The 12,099-nt window shown below is 38.0% G+C and overlaps 1 protein-coding gene and 1 pseudogene across 2 annotated transcripts in view; both read left to right on the top strand.

Moving 5' to 3' along the window:
* The window catches only part of RAD21 (RAD21 cohesin complex component), an 84,750-nt gene that overhangs the window by 14,578 nt on the left and 58,073 nt on the right, over positions 1-12,099 (top strand). Inside the window, exon 3 of one of the 2 annotated variants that reach the window (XM_067017425.1) lies at positions 8,294-8,402. The exons of the other annotated variant lie outside the window; for it this stretch is intronic. The gene's annotated coding sequence lies outside the window, so the exon portion shown is untranslated. The remainder of the gene's footprint in view (positions 1-8,293; positions 8,403-12,099) is intronic. 2 annotated transcript variants of the gene reach the window in all.
* Positions 1,235-4,430, top strand: LOC136792888 (tigger transposable element-derived protein 1-like; annotated as a pseudogene).

The raw sequence follows: 12,099 nt of genomic DNA, 5'->3' as shown, positions 1-12,099 counted from the left end.
CTTCTTTTTTAATGTGGGGATTTGTTGCTATCAAATTCCCTCTTAGTACTGCTTTTGCTACATCCCATAAGTTTTGATATGCTGTAGTTTTTTTTCCATTCGTGTTGATTCATTTATTGGCATTCCATTCATTTTCATTTCTCTTTGGAGCTTCATTAAATATTATATATAGATGGACATAAAATACAAATATTCAAACTATTCATTAATCTGTATTTTTTATCCTTATTTCTAGAATGGTTTCTAAATGTATGTATTTTAAATAGGTATGATCCAGAAACTTGCAGCTATATTCTGCAAAACTGCTTTTCTACTGAATCATTCCTCTTTGGCATGGACACCAGTGTAAACAATAGGAGAGATTTACCTGACTTGGAAAATTCAGCCAAAATGCTGTGGGCTTGGTAGAAAATATATGTAAATGCATCCCTTTTGAATTTTTGGTAAATACAAGAAGCAATTAGAAACTTTCAATTTCATTAGTGCCAAGCATGTAATGTCTCCATTGTTTAATTCAAACACAGAACCTGCAAAATTTATGAGTTGATTTTTTTTAAGGCAATACCAAATATACTCTGTATGTTTGTCTCCATAAAAACATTCTCAAAATTCCTTTACCATGTAACAAAAGGACTTGAGGAACCTCAAGATCTGAGGTTCTCTTTTTAAAGCCCTTAATAGAGAGGGAAACATACCTTGTATTTTTTTTTAATTTTTCCTCTTTATAGAATGCATCCTGACTGAGAAAATCAAATTATAAAGATCCTAAACATCAGATTTTATCCAAAAAATATATATATTTCTTATCATTAATATAACATAAACATTAAATTAAAATTAAATGCAGGCATACCTCATTTCAGTGTACTTTATTGGGCTTTACAGATACTGCGTTTTTTACAAATTGAAGGTTTGTGGCAACCGTGCATCAAACAAGACTATCAGCACCATTTGTCCAACAGCATTTGCTCACTTCTTGTCTCTCTGTCACATTTTGGTTATTCTCACAATATTTCAAACTTTTTATTATCAGTATATTTGTTATGGTGATCTGTGATCAGTGATCTTTGATGTTACTATTGTAATTGTTTGGATTGCCACAAACCACACCTGTGTAAGACAGCAAACTTATTAAGTGTCGTGTGTTCTGACTGCTTGAATGACTGGCTGTTCCCCCATCTCTCTCCCTCTCCTCCGGCCTCCCTGTTCCTTGAGACACAACAATATTGCAATTATGCTAACTAATAACCCTACAGTAGCCTCTGAATATTCAAGTGAAAGGAAGAGTGGCATGTCTCTCTCTTTAAATCAAAAGTTAGAAATGGTTAAGCTTAGTGAGGAAGGCATGTCAAAAGCCAACATAGACCAAAAGTTAGGCCTCTTGCACCAAACGGTGAGCCCAGTTATGAATTCAAAGGAAAAGTTCTTGAAGGAAATTAAAAGTGCTACTATAGTGAACATAAGAATGATAAGAAAGGAAAACAGCCTTATTGCTTCCATGGAGAAAGTTTTAGTTGTCTGGATAGAAGATCAAAACAACCACAGTGTTCTCTTAAGCCAAAGCCTAATCCAGAGCAAGAACCTAATTCTCTTCAGTTCTAAGAAGGCTGAGAGAGGTGAGGAAGCTGCACAAAAAAGTTTGAAGCTAGCAGAGGTTGGCTTATCAGATATAAGGAAAGAAAACATCTCCATAACATAAAAGTACAACATGAAGCAGCAGGTGCTGATGTAGAAGCTGCAGCAAGTTATATAGAATATCTAGCAAAGATTGTTAGTGAAGGTGGCTACACTAAACAACACAATTTCATTGTAAATTAAACAGCCTTATATTGGAAGAAAATGTCATCTAAGACTTTCATAACTAGAGAGGAGAAGTCAATGCTTGGCTCCAGGCTGTGTTAGGGGCTAATGCAGCTGGTGATTTTAAGTTGAAGCCGGAGTTCATTTACCATTCCTAGGTAAAAATCCTAGGGCCTCTAAGAATTATGCTCAATCTACTCTGCTTGTGCTCTATAAATGGGACAACAAAGCCTGGATGACAGCACATCCAGTAAACATGGTTTACTGGATGTTTTAAGCCCACTGTTTAGAACTACTGCTTAGAAAAAAAGGAAAAAAGATCGCTTTCAAAATATTACTGCTCATTGACAATGCACCTGGTCACCCAAGAGCTCTGATGGAGATGAACAATGAGATTAATGTTGTTTTCATGCCTGCTAATATCACATCCATTCTGCAGCCCATAGATCTAGGAGTAATTTAGACTTCCAAGTCTTATTATTTAAGAGCTACATTTCGTAAAGCTAACACTACCATAGATAGTGATTCCTCTGATGAATCTGAGAAAAGTAAATTGAAAACCTTCTGGAAAGGATTCACCACTCTAGATGCCATTAAGAACATTTGCGATTCGTGGGAAGAGGTCAAAACATCAACATTAATAGGAATTTGGAAGAAGCTGATTCCACCCTTCATGGATAGGAAGAACACTCTTTGACATAAATCACAGCAAGATCTTTTTTGACCCGCCTGCTAGAGTAATGGAAATAAAAACAAAAATAAACAAATGGGACCTAATGAAATTTAAAAGCTTTTGCACAGCAAAGGAAACTATAAACAGAATGAAAAGACAACCCTCAGAATGGGAGAAAGTATTTGCAAACAAATCAACGGACAAAGGATTAATCTCCAAAATATATATACAGCTCATGCAGCTCAATATTAAAAAAAACAAATAACCCAATCCAAAAATGGGCAGAAGACCTAAATAGACATTTCTCCAAAGAAGACATACAGATGGCCAAGAAAGAGGCACATGAAAAGCTGCTCATCATCACTAATTATTAGAGAAATACAAATCAAAACTACAATGAGGTATCACCTCACACCAGTTAGAATGGGCATCATCAGAAAATCTACAAACAACAAATACTGGAGAGGGTGTGGAGAAAAGGGAACCCTCTTGCACTGTTGGTGGGAATGTAAATTGATACAGCCACTATGGAGAACAGTATGGAGGTTCCTTAAAAAACTAAAAATAGAATTACCATATGACCCAGCAATCCCACTACTGGGCATATACCCTGAGAAAACCATAATTCAAAAAGACACATGCACCCCAATGTTCATTGCAGCACAGTTTACAATAGCCAGGTCATGGAAGCAACCTAAATGCCCATCAACAGACGAATGGATAAAGAAGATGTGGCACATATATACAATGGAATATTACTCAGCCATAAAAAGGAATGAAACTGGGTCATTTGTAGAGACTGTCATACAGAGTGAAGTAAGCCAGAAAGAGAAAAATGTCATATATTAACACATATATGTGGAACCTAGAAAAATGGTACAGATGAACCGGTTTGCAGGGCACAAATAGAGACACAGATGTAGAGAACAAACGTATGGACACCAAGGGGGGAATTGGGTGGGGGGGTGAATTGGGATATTGGGATTGACATATATACACTGATATGTATAAAATAGATAACTAATAAGCTGCTGTATAAAAAAATAAGTAAATAAAAAATGTTTTTAAATATATTAGTACTCATTGACGATATACCTGGTCAGCCAAGGGCTCTGATGGAGATTTACAATGAGATTAGTGTTGTCATCATGCCTGCTAACTCAGCATTCATTCTGCAGCCCAAGGATCAAGGAGACTTTCAAGTCTTATTGTTTAAGAAATACATTTTATAAGTCTGTAGCTAACTTAGATAGTGATTCCTCAGGTAGATCTGGGAAAAATATATTGAAAACCTTCTGGAAAGGATTCACCTTTCTAGATGCCATTAAGATCATCCATGATTCATGGGAAGTGGTCAAAGTATCGACTTTAACAGGAATTTGGAAGAAGTTGATTCCATCCCTCATGGATAACTTTGATGGGTTCAAGACTTCAGTGAAAGAAGTACCTGAAGATGTGTTAGAAATAGCAGGACAACTAGAATTAGGAGTAGAGCCTGAAGATGTGACTGAGTTGCTGCAATCTCATGATAAAACTCTAATGCATGAAGAGTTGCTTTTTATGGGTGAGTAAAAAAGTGGTTTCTTGAGGCGGAATTTACTCCTGTTGAAGAAGGATGCTGTGAAGACTGTTGAAATGACAACAAAGGACTTAGAATATAACAAACTTAGTTAATAAAGCAGTGGCAGGGTTTGAGAGGATTGACTCCAATTTTGAAAGAAGTTCTACTGTGGGTAAAATGCTATCAAACAGCATTGCATGCTACAGAGAGATCATTCACGAAAGGAAGAGTCAATTGACATGGCAGATGTCCTTGGTGTCTTGCATTAAGAAACTGTCACAGCCCCCCCAGCCTTCAGCAACGACCACCCTGATCAGTCAGCAGCCATCAGCATCAAGGCAAGACCCTCCACCAGCCAAAAGATGACAACCTGCTGAAGGTTCAGGTGAAAGTTAGCATTTTTTAATTAAGGTGTGTACACTGTTTTTTTCAGACATAATGCTATTGCACACTTAATAGACTACAGTGCAGGGTAAGCATAACTTTTACATGCACTGGGAAATCAACAAATCCATGTGACTAGCTTTGCTGGGGTATTCACTTTATTGTGGTGGTCTGGAACCGAACTCACAGTATCTCTGAGGCATGCCTGTAACATTAAATGTTAAAAATATAACATTATGTTTCTAGTAAGGAAAAACCAACTGGTATGTAAGTGTAACTTATAGCAATGTTCATAGATCAATAACACGAAGTAAGGTTTATTAGGAGCACATGGGCTTTCTCCATTGGTCAGAAATGGACCATTTCTTCTGCCAGGAGACTACTTCTACCTGACTTATATCAAGTGGATCAGAAAGAGAACAAGAATTTCTAAAAGAATTATATTACACATTCTTTTCCTTCCTTTCTACTGAATGAAGAAATGAAAGGCATTGTTGCTTACAGTTAGTTTACACATCAATATTACTTTTTATGGGATCTCTCCATAAATTAAAAATTAACAGAGTTATAACAGCTGATAGCCTCTGGCAGGCACAGAATAGAAAAACACTTGAGAAAAGATGATGCATATAATAGAGGAAAAGAACCAGATATTTTAGATGGACATGAAGATAAGAAACAAGTTGTACTTCAAGTTACAGTTTGTGGTTCTAAAAAAAAAAAACACCAAGACTATCAAGTGGACTATCAAGACTATATTAGTCTCTATATAATATTGAAACAGTCTAGTATCTAAAATCACGTGCACCAACACACACTGAGTTTAATGTGTGTGGAAGTGAGGGGCAGAGCACCAACTTTCATTCATTCAACATTCATTCATTCATTCAAGAAGTATTTTGGAGTATTTATCTGTGTATTAATAGTGCCAGATGCTAGTGTGGACGTTTTTCTTGTTACTCTTGCCTTTTTTGCATTAGATTGTCCCTACTGACTTTATTTTCTTCCATCCTTTCAAATCCACATTCAATGAAGAACAAAGGAAATTCCAAAAAAATACTAATCCTGGAAATTAACGTACATGCCTGAAACGACTTCATTAATAAAACAAAACAATAACAACAACATCTCTTTTGCTTTTAAATTACTCTAATGATTAGAGACTAATTTTCATAGATACCTGGCTTCTTGGTTGAATTATGAATTTCTTTGACTACAGGTACACTCACATTGCTTAGGACAGTAAGTGCTAGGTGTGAACCAAGATGATGAAAAGTGAGTAGTACCTGGAGTGGATGCTGCTTGTTTGCTATTTTAGGGTAAAGATTACACAGATAGCCACTTTTCAAAGGACTCTTTTTTTAATTACGGAAAATTCTTTTTAAAAAAATAAATCAGAATTAGAGGAAGGAAAGTGACTTCTGAGATGTGATTCTTTGAAGAAAGAAAATAATTACTAACTAAAAAAATACACTGGTAGAAATACTACGTCTAGAAATTCCGGAATTAGTAACTTAATGACACAAAGCTCTATTACCCTATAGTAGGAAGAAGAACAGTGCGGTGAAGGGAGAAGTGTATTAGAAATCTATAGACATGCTCTTTACTCACTTGGATTTGACTTCTCTTTTCCTTGTTACTTTTCTACAAACAATATTTGCTGCTCCTGAATATTCCTCGGACACTTTCACTGCTCCATGACTTCACACGTGCAGTTCCTATGCATGGAATATCCTTCTCACCCTGCCAGCAATTCTAGTGAGTCTTCCCCAAATTCCCTAGGCAGGAATAGAACCTCTCTCCATTGTGTGTTCCCACTGCTGTGTCTATAACTCCAACTCTTAGTGCTTTTTATGCTAGATTTTTCTTTGTTATCTCCTTTAGTCCATGAGTTTCTGATGCCAACACCTTGTCTTATTTATGGGAGCTAGCCCACTGTTCCATAAATGCTGTGGGAAGGATGGATGAATGTTAAGCTAAAGACTGACATGTACCCCATCTCCATGGGATCTGAGTGGATTTCAAATACCTAGTAGAGAAAATTATACATTTATGATTCTAGGAATACAAACTTTTTTAAAAAAAATTCAAAGTTATCTATTTGCCTTGATTCCAACTTTGATTATTATTACTATTACTATTACCTCCTATTGAGAAAATACTGAAAGAAAACATGCCAAGACACATTGAAGCAGTAACACATAATTTTGAGTACAATGATTGTGGGGTATCAATGAGCATTATTAATATTTTGCACAATGAGGTAATTAATGATTTTTCTTTCATCCAGTATGTTTTTCTTAATGACAATGCTTTCTTTTTACATTTACAAAATAATGAAATTTTACGTTAAAAGTCAATGTGTGATTAATAATAAAATGTCTATTTACACAAATATATTGAGTTAAGAAGGAAAGATTCCTATGGGTTGTTTCTGTTGCAGTTTCATAAAAGAAGGGACTGGAAGGTATAATAGAAAAGTAAACACAAAAGTTCTGATATATGGAGGGCAATACACAACTTTTTGTAATACACAACTTTTTGTAATACACAACTTTTAAACCATGGCATCAAATGAGGCTAGCTCACTTTTGCCAGCAGTAAGAAAGTTAACTGAGCAAAGTACAGAAAACAGTAGGAGCCTTGCTCACTGCTTTCCAGTACCTGGGAGCCCCCTGCTGTCCACAAAAAGACACTGCAACCTCTCCCCAGGCTAATAGGGCAGCGTTAGGCACCTAACATGCAACCTTAAAAACTTACTTTTACCATTTCATACGCCAGATCATCATCATCATATGCTTTTATCATCCTTATTCTAAATCAACCAAGTCCTCTTTCTGGGTTTTCAGTTTTTCTTAATGGTACCACCATGATCTTTTACCACCATCCGGGCTCAAACTCTCCCCCCTGCTGCTGCTTCTCTTCTTTTTCAACAGTATCATTACCATGTATTGAACTTTTGCTGTGTCAGGCCCTGTGCTAAACTCTTCACATGCATTACATATCATTTAATCTCACAATAACCCTTATGAGGCAGGCAATTATGTTCCTTTTAGTGAAAGGTAATTTAACAAAAAAACAAAAGTTTTCCTTTTAGTGAAAGGAAAACTGAGGCTTAGGATGGTTAAGTAACTTGCCTTAAGTTTTTGAATGCTTAAACTGCTTTACTAGCAAAATGCATTAGTAAATGCATGCTGGTTGAATATAGATTGAACAATTATTCACTTTGTTAAATTTTAACCTAACATCTTTTAAAAGACAATTTCCAACAAAGGACTAGCACACACACTTGAGGAGCATTTTGATTTGATATTTTTTTATTTCTATAGAATATACATTTCAGTACACTTGGGAATGCTGAGCTAATTCTCCTTCCTCAGTCCCCAAATGACCTTCCCATTCCCATCACGCATACCAGCATGGCTCCAGATTTCTCACACCTAGCCAGGAAGAAGGGATGGGAGATAGGAAAGAAGGGAACAAGTGATGGACAAAGACGGTCTGAGCTCTCATGTAGCAGACCTCACATACCTTTCCTGGCAGCTGATACAGGTTTGTTTTAGAGGCAGAAACCAACCTGAGAACACCTCACTGATTCTCAGGTTGCTCAAATGTATTACAATGAAATTGCTAGTATTGAGGCTAGCTCTTACCTCTGTGGTTGTCGTGTGTGTGTGTGTGTGTGTGTGCGCGTGTGTGTGTGTGTGCGCGCGCGCGCTCTGCGACGTGTGGGATCTTCCCGGACCGGGGCACAAACCCGTGTGCCCTGCATCGGCAGGCGGACTCCCAACCACTGCGCCTCCAGGGAAGCCCTGGTTGTCTATTTTAAAGCACCTTTGGATAAAATTGTATAGCTAACTTTTGTTTTCTTATAGACTGACTCCAAAGAAAGAAGACTTGGATGAAGAGAATATTGGACAGGGACCCAGTATACATGTGCAAACTGTATTTGTTTGATGTTTATTATTGAGAAATACCTTCTTGGTGAGTGTGTTTTTGGAATGGGGACTGGAAAGTAGAACTGAATGTTCCATAAGTTGGAACTTGACTTGAAGCTTAGAGTCAAATATCATATGGTCCTTTTTTATCAAAAAAAAAAAAAACATGAAAAACAGTGTGAACTTTGGGTGATGTTTACTGCTCAGTAGTGATACCTATTCATCATTAAAACTCCATCTACTTCCAGAAAGAGGCAGCTTATGAAGTTGGTGAGTTTCCACCAATAGCGGTGTGAGAAATCTCTGATGGTAGTTCACTGGGTTCTAGGAAAATACAAGGAGGGAGGGAAACTAATGCAGACTGAATGAGGGTCAGGAACTTAGAAGAATTGTGAAGAAAAGTCAAGGCCAGAAGAGTAAGCAGAGGCCAATCATGAAGGGTCCTCTCTACCAAACCAGGAGAGTAACATAAATAAACAGTATGCAGAAAATGCTTTAATTAATAATCAGAAACCAACTGTGTTTGCCGCTTTATTTATTTTTTATTGAAGTGTAGTTGATTTACAATGTGTTAGTTTCTGGTGTACAGCAAAGTGACTCAGTTATACATATATATATTCTTTTTCATATTATTTTCCATTATGGTTTATTCCAAGATGTTAACTATAGTTCCCTGTGCTATACAATAGGACCTTGTTGTTTATCCATTCTATGTATAATGGATCTTGTTTGGATTTTAATTTTGTTTGCCACTTGGAATGATCCTCAAAACCGGCAAGTAGCAAGATAAAAGTATCTCCCAGTGGTCAGAAATGTCTTACTTTCCTAAATGTCCATATTGTGTCCTGATCATGCACAATCAGAAACCTAAGTTTCCACAGGCTCAAGGACTCCCCCCATCTTCAAAGAATACTAAAGCTGTTTTTATCTGCTCTGCCTGTTAACGTACTTCACCAAGGAGAGGGAAATTGGCTGATATATTTTCAAAAGATCTTCAACAAGGATTTTTTTTTTTTTTTTTTTTTTTTTTTTTTTTTTGTGTGTGGTAGGCGGGCCTCTCACTGTTGTGGCCTCTCCCATTGCGGAGCACAGGCTCCGGACGCGCAGGCTCAGCAGCCATGGCTCATGGGCCCAGCCGCTCCGCGGCACGTGGGATCCTCCCGGACCGGGGCACGAACCCGTGTCTCCTGCATCGGCAGGCGGACTCTCAACCACTGCGCCACCAGGGAAGCCCCAACAAGGATTTTTGAGTTTTCTAGTTAATTCTAAGTTAATAAAAAATGTTTCAAGGCAGGCGCAGCCGCTGATTCATCTGCAGCCAGGCCGGGAAGGAACTGCGCTCCAGCAAGTTGCAGGGGAACCCCTCCAGGCTAGTGGTTTCCCCCAGGACCATGTTCCCCCCCTTGGTCGTTTTAGATGTGTGTTCTCTTAGGTGCCGAGCAGTCGGCACACCACGGGAGAAAAAAAAAACGTACGGTTGCTCCCTTCTTAGACTGTTGACGCTGTTTTCCTTGTTTATTCATTTTAAGTCCTGTAATTGGAAAAAAACACCCAAGCTTTGTAAACTCTGGCCTTCTTCACTCTCGGGGCGGGGTTGTCTTTTTTGGGGGAGGGTGCGTGGGTGGGAGGCTGGCTTTAATTTTCAGTGTAATCCTAAAACAGAGGCTCCAAATCTAGTTAGTCATCGTTTGGCTGCCTTATTCCTCCTTGGGTTGAACCTTATTTCCACGGAGCTTCTGCCGGGTTCTTCACGGAGATTACAAAACAAAAACAGCACAGAGCAGAAACTGGAGGCCGGCTTGGGAGCTGACGTCTCTGTTCGGCTAAATTATTTACGTTTGGTTTTTTTGTTTTTTGTTTTTAAGTGATGGGGAAAGTCTTAGTGTGGCATGTGACAGTTCGTTTACTTCCAAACAACGAAGGGGACAAACACGCGAAAACTAGCACGCAGAGTTCTGAGAAGGCGGGGAGGGGGCACGCGTTTCTTGAAATGAGCATAAAGCATCTGGTCTTTTCAAAGGGTAATTTCATCTAGGAACTCCTACTGGAGTCCTCCTAACTCTCAACCAAAATAAAGCAACAGGAACTTGTATTTAAAAAAAAAAATGTTTCAAGGTATCTGGCTACCTTATTTTTCTAGAAGGAGTTCATCAAGGTTTTATTTCAATGATTCAAGGCTTTAAGCTGAAGCAGTAAATATTCATCTAAGCTAGAATAATGGGGAAGATTCTTCATTACAGGTTTCAGTGATCAAATAATTAGGAAGAAAATGTTATTAAAAAAGAAGTCAAGGTACAGACAGCATGGCGAATATAGTAATAATATTGTATATTTGAAAGTTCCTAAGAGAGTAGATCTTTTTTAAATTGAAGTACAGTTGATGTACAATATTTTATTAGTTTCAGGTGTACAACATAGTGATTCAACATTTTTATAGATTATACTCCATTTAAAGTTACTACAAAATCATGTCTATATTTCCCTGTGCTGTATACTATATCTTTGTTGCTTGTTTATTTTATGTGTAGTAGCTGCATCCTAGTCCCCTACCCCAGGGGTCCCCAACCCCTAGGCCATGGACCAATAGGAGTCTGCAGCCTGTTAGGGATGGGGCCACACAGGAGGAGGTGCGCGGTGAGTGAGTGAAGCGTCATCTGACGCTCCCCGCCGCCCCCCATCGCTCGCATTCCCGCCTGAACCGTCCTCCCACCCCAGCCAGTGGAAAAATTGTCTTCCAAGAAACTGGTCCCTGGTGCCAAAACGGTTGGGGACCGCTGCCCTACCCCTCTCTTGTCCCTCTCCTCTCCCCTCTCCCCTCTCCCCACTCCCCACTAATAAGTACTAGTTTGTCCTCTATATCTGTGAGTCTGTTTCTGTGTTGTTACATTCATTTGTTTTATTTTTTAAAATTCCACGTATAAGTGATAACATAGACTATTTATATTTCTCTGTCTGACTTATTTCAGTAGCATAATATCCTCTAGGTCCGTCCATGTTGTTGAAAATGGCAGAATTTCATTCTTTCTTATGACTGAGTAATATTGCATTGTGTGCACGTGTGTGTGTATATACATATATACACACATATACATATACAACAGTTCTCATCACGAGAAAAAAACTGTAACTAGACTTACTGTGGTGATCATTTTGCAATATATACAGATATCAAATCATTTCGTACATCCGAAATGAATACAGTGTTATATGTTAATTATACCTCAATTTAAAAAAAAAATTTTTTTTAAGTGCAATTTTTCCCCCAGTGGACGTTTTGCAATGTCATTTTTGATTGGCACAACTGGGAGAAATGAAGTACTACTGGCATCTAGTGAGTTAGAAGCTGGGGTGCTGCTAAACATCCTACAAAGCACAAGACAATCTCCCACCACAAAGAATTCTACAGCCCAAAATATCAAAATGCTGCCATTGAGAAACCCAAAAATGTGTCAGGACTTTTTTTTTTGAACCAAGCCATTCTTAGTCAACATTTAAATAATTTTTTATTATTGTACGTAACACTGGAATGAAAATCATGGTAGTTCCTATTTGCTGAGGCTGTTCTGTGGTCTGCATGATAATTTATGTTAAGTTGCATCAATATAAGCATTTTGGGGTGTGTGTGCGTGTGTGCGTCTGTATGTAGGCTTGTACGTGAGGCCATAATGCACATTATCCCTAATCCACATCCTAGGGACAGTTAAATAGCACTTGAAATGTCCTAAAAAAGATCAACATTTTTA

The sequence above is a fragment of the Kogia breviceps genome, chromosome 17, assembly GCF_026419965.1.
Source record: "Kogia breviceps isolate mKogBre1 chromosome 17, mKogBre1 haplotype 1, whole genome shotgun sequence".
Classification (NCBI taxonomy): Eukaryota; Metazoa; Chordata; class Mammalia; order Artiodactyla; family Physeteridae; genus Kogia; species Kogia breviceps.
The sequence above is the reverse complement of the archived record's forward strand: the minus strand, read 5'-3'. Positions and strand labels throughout refer to the sequence as shown.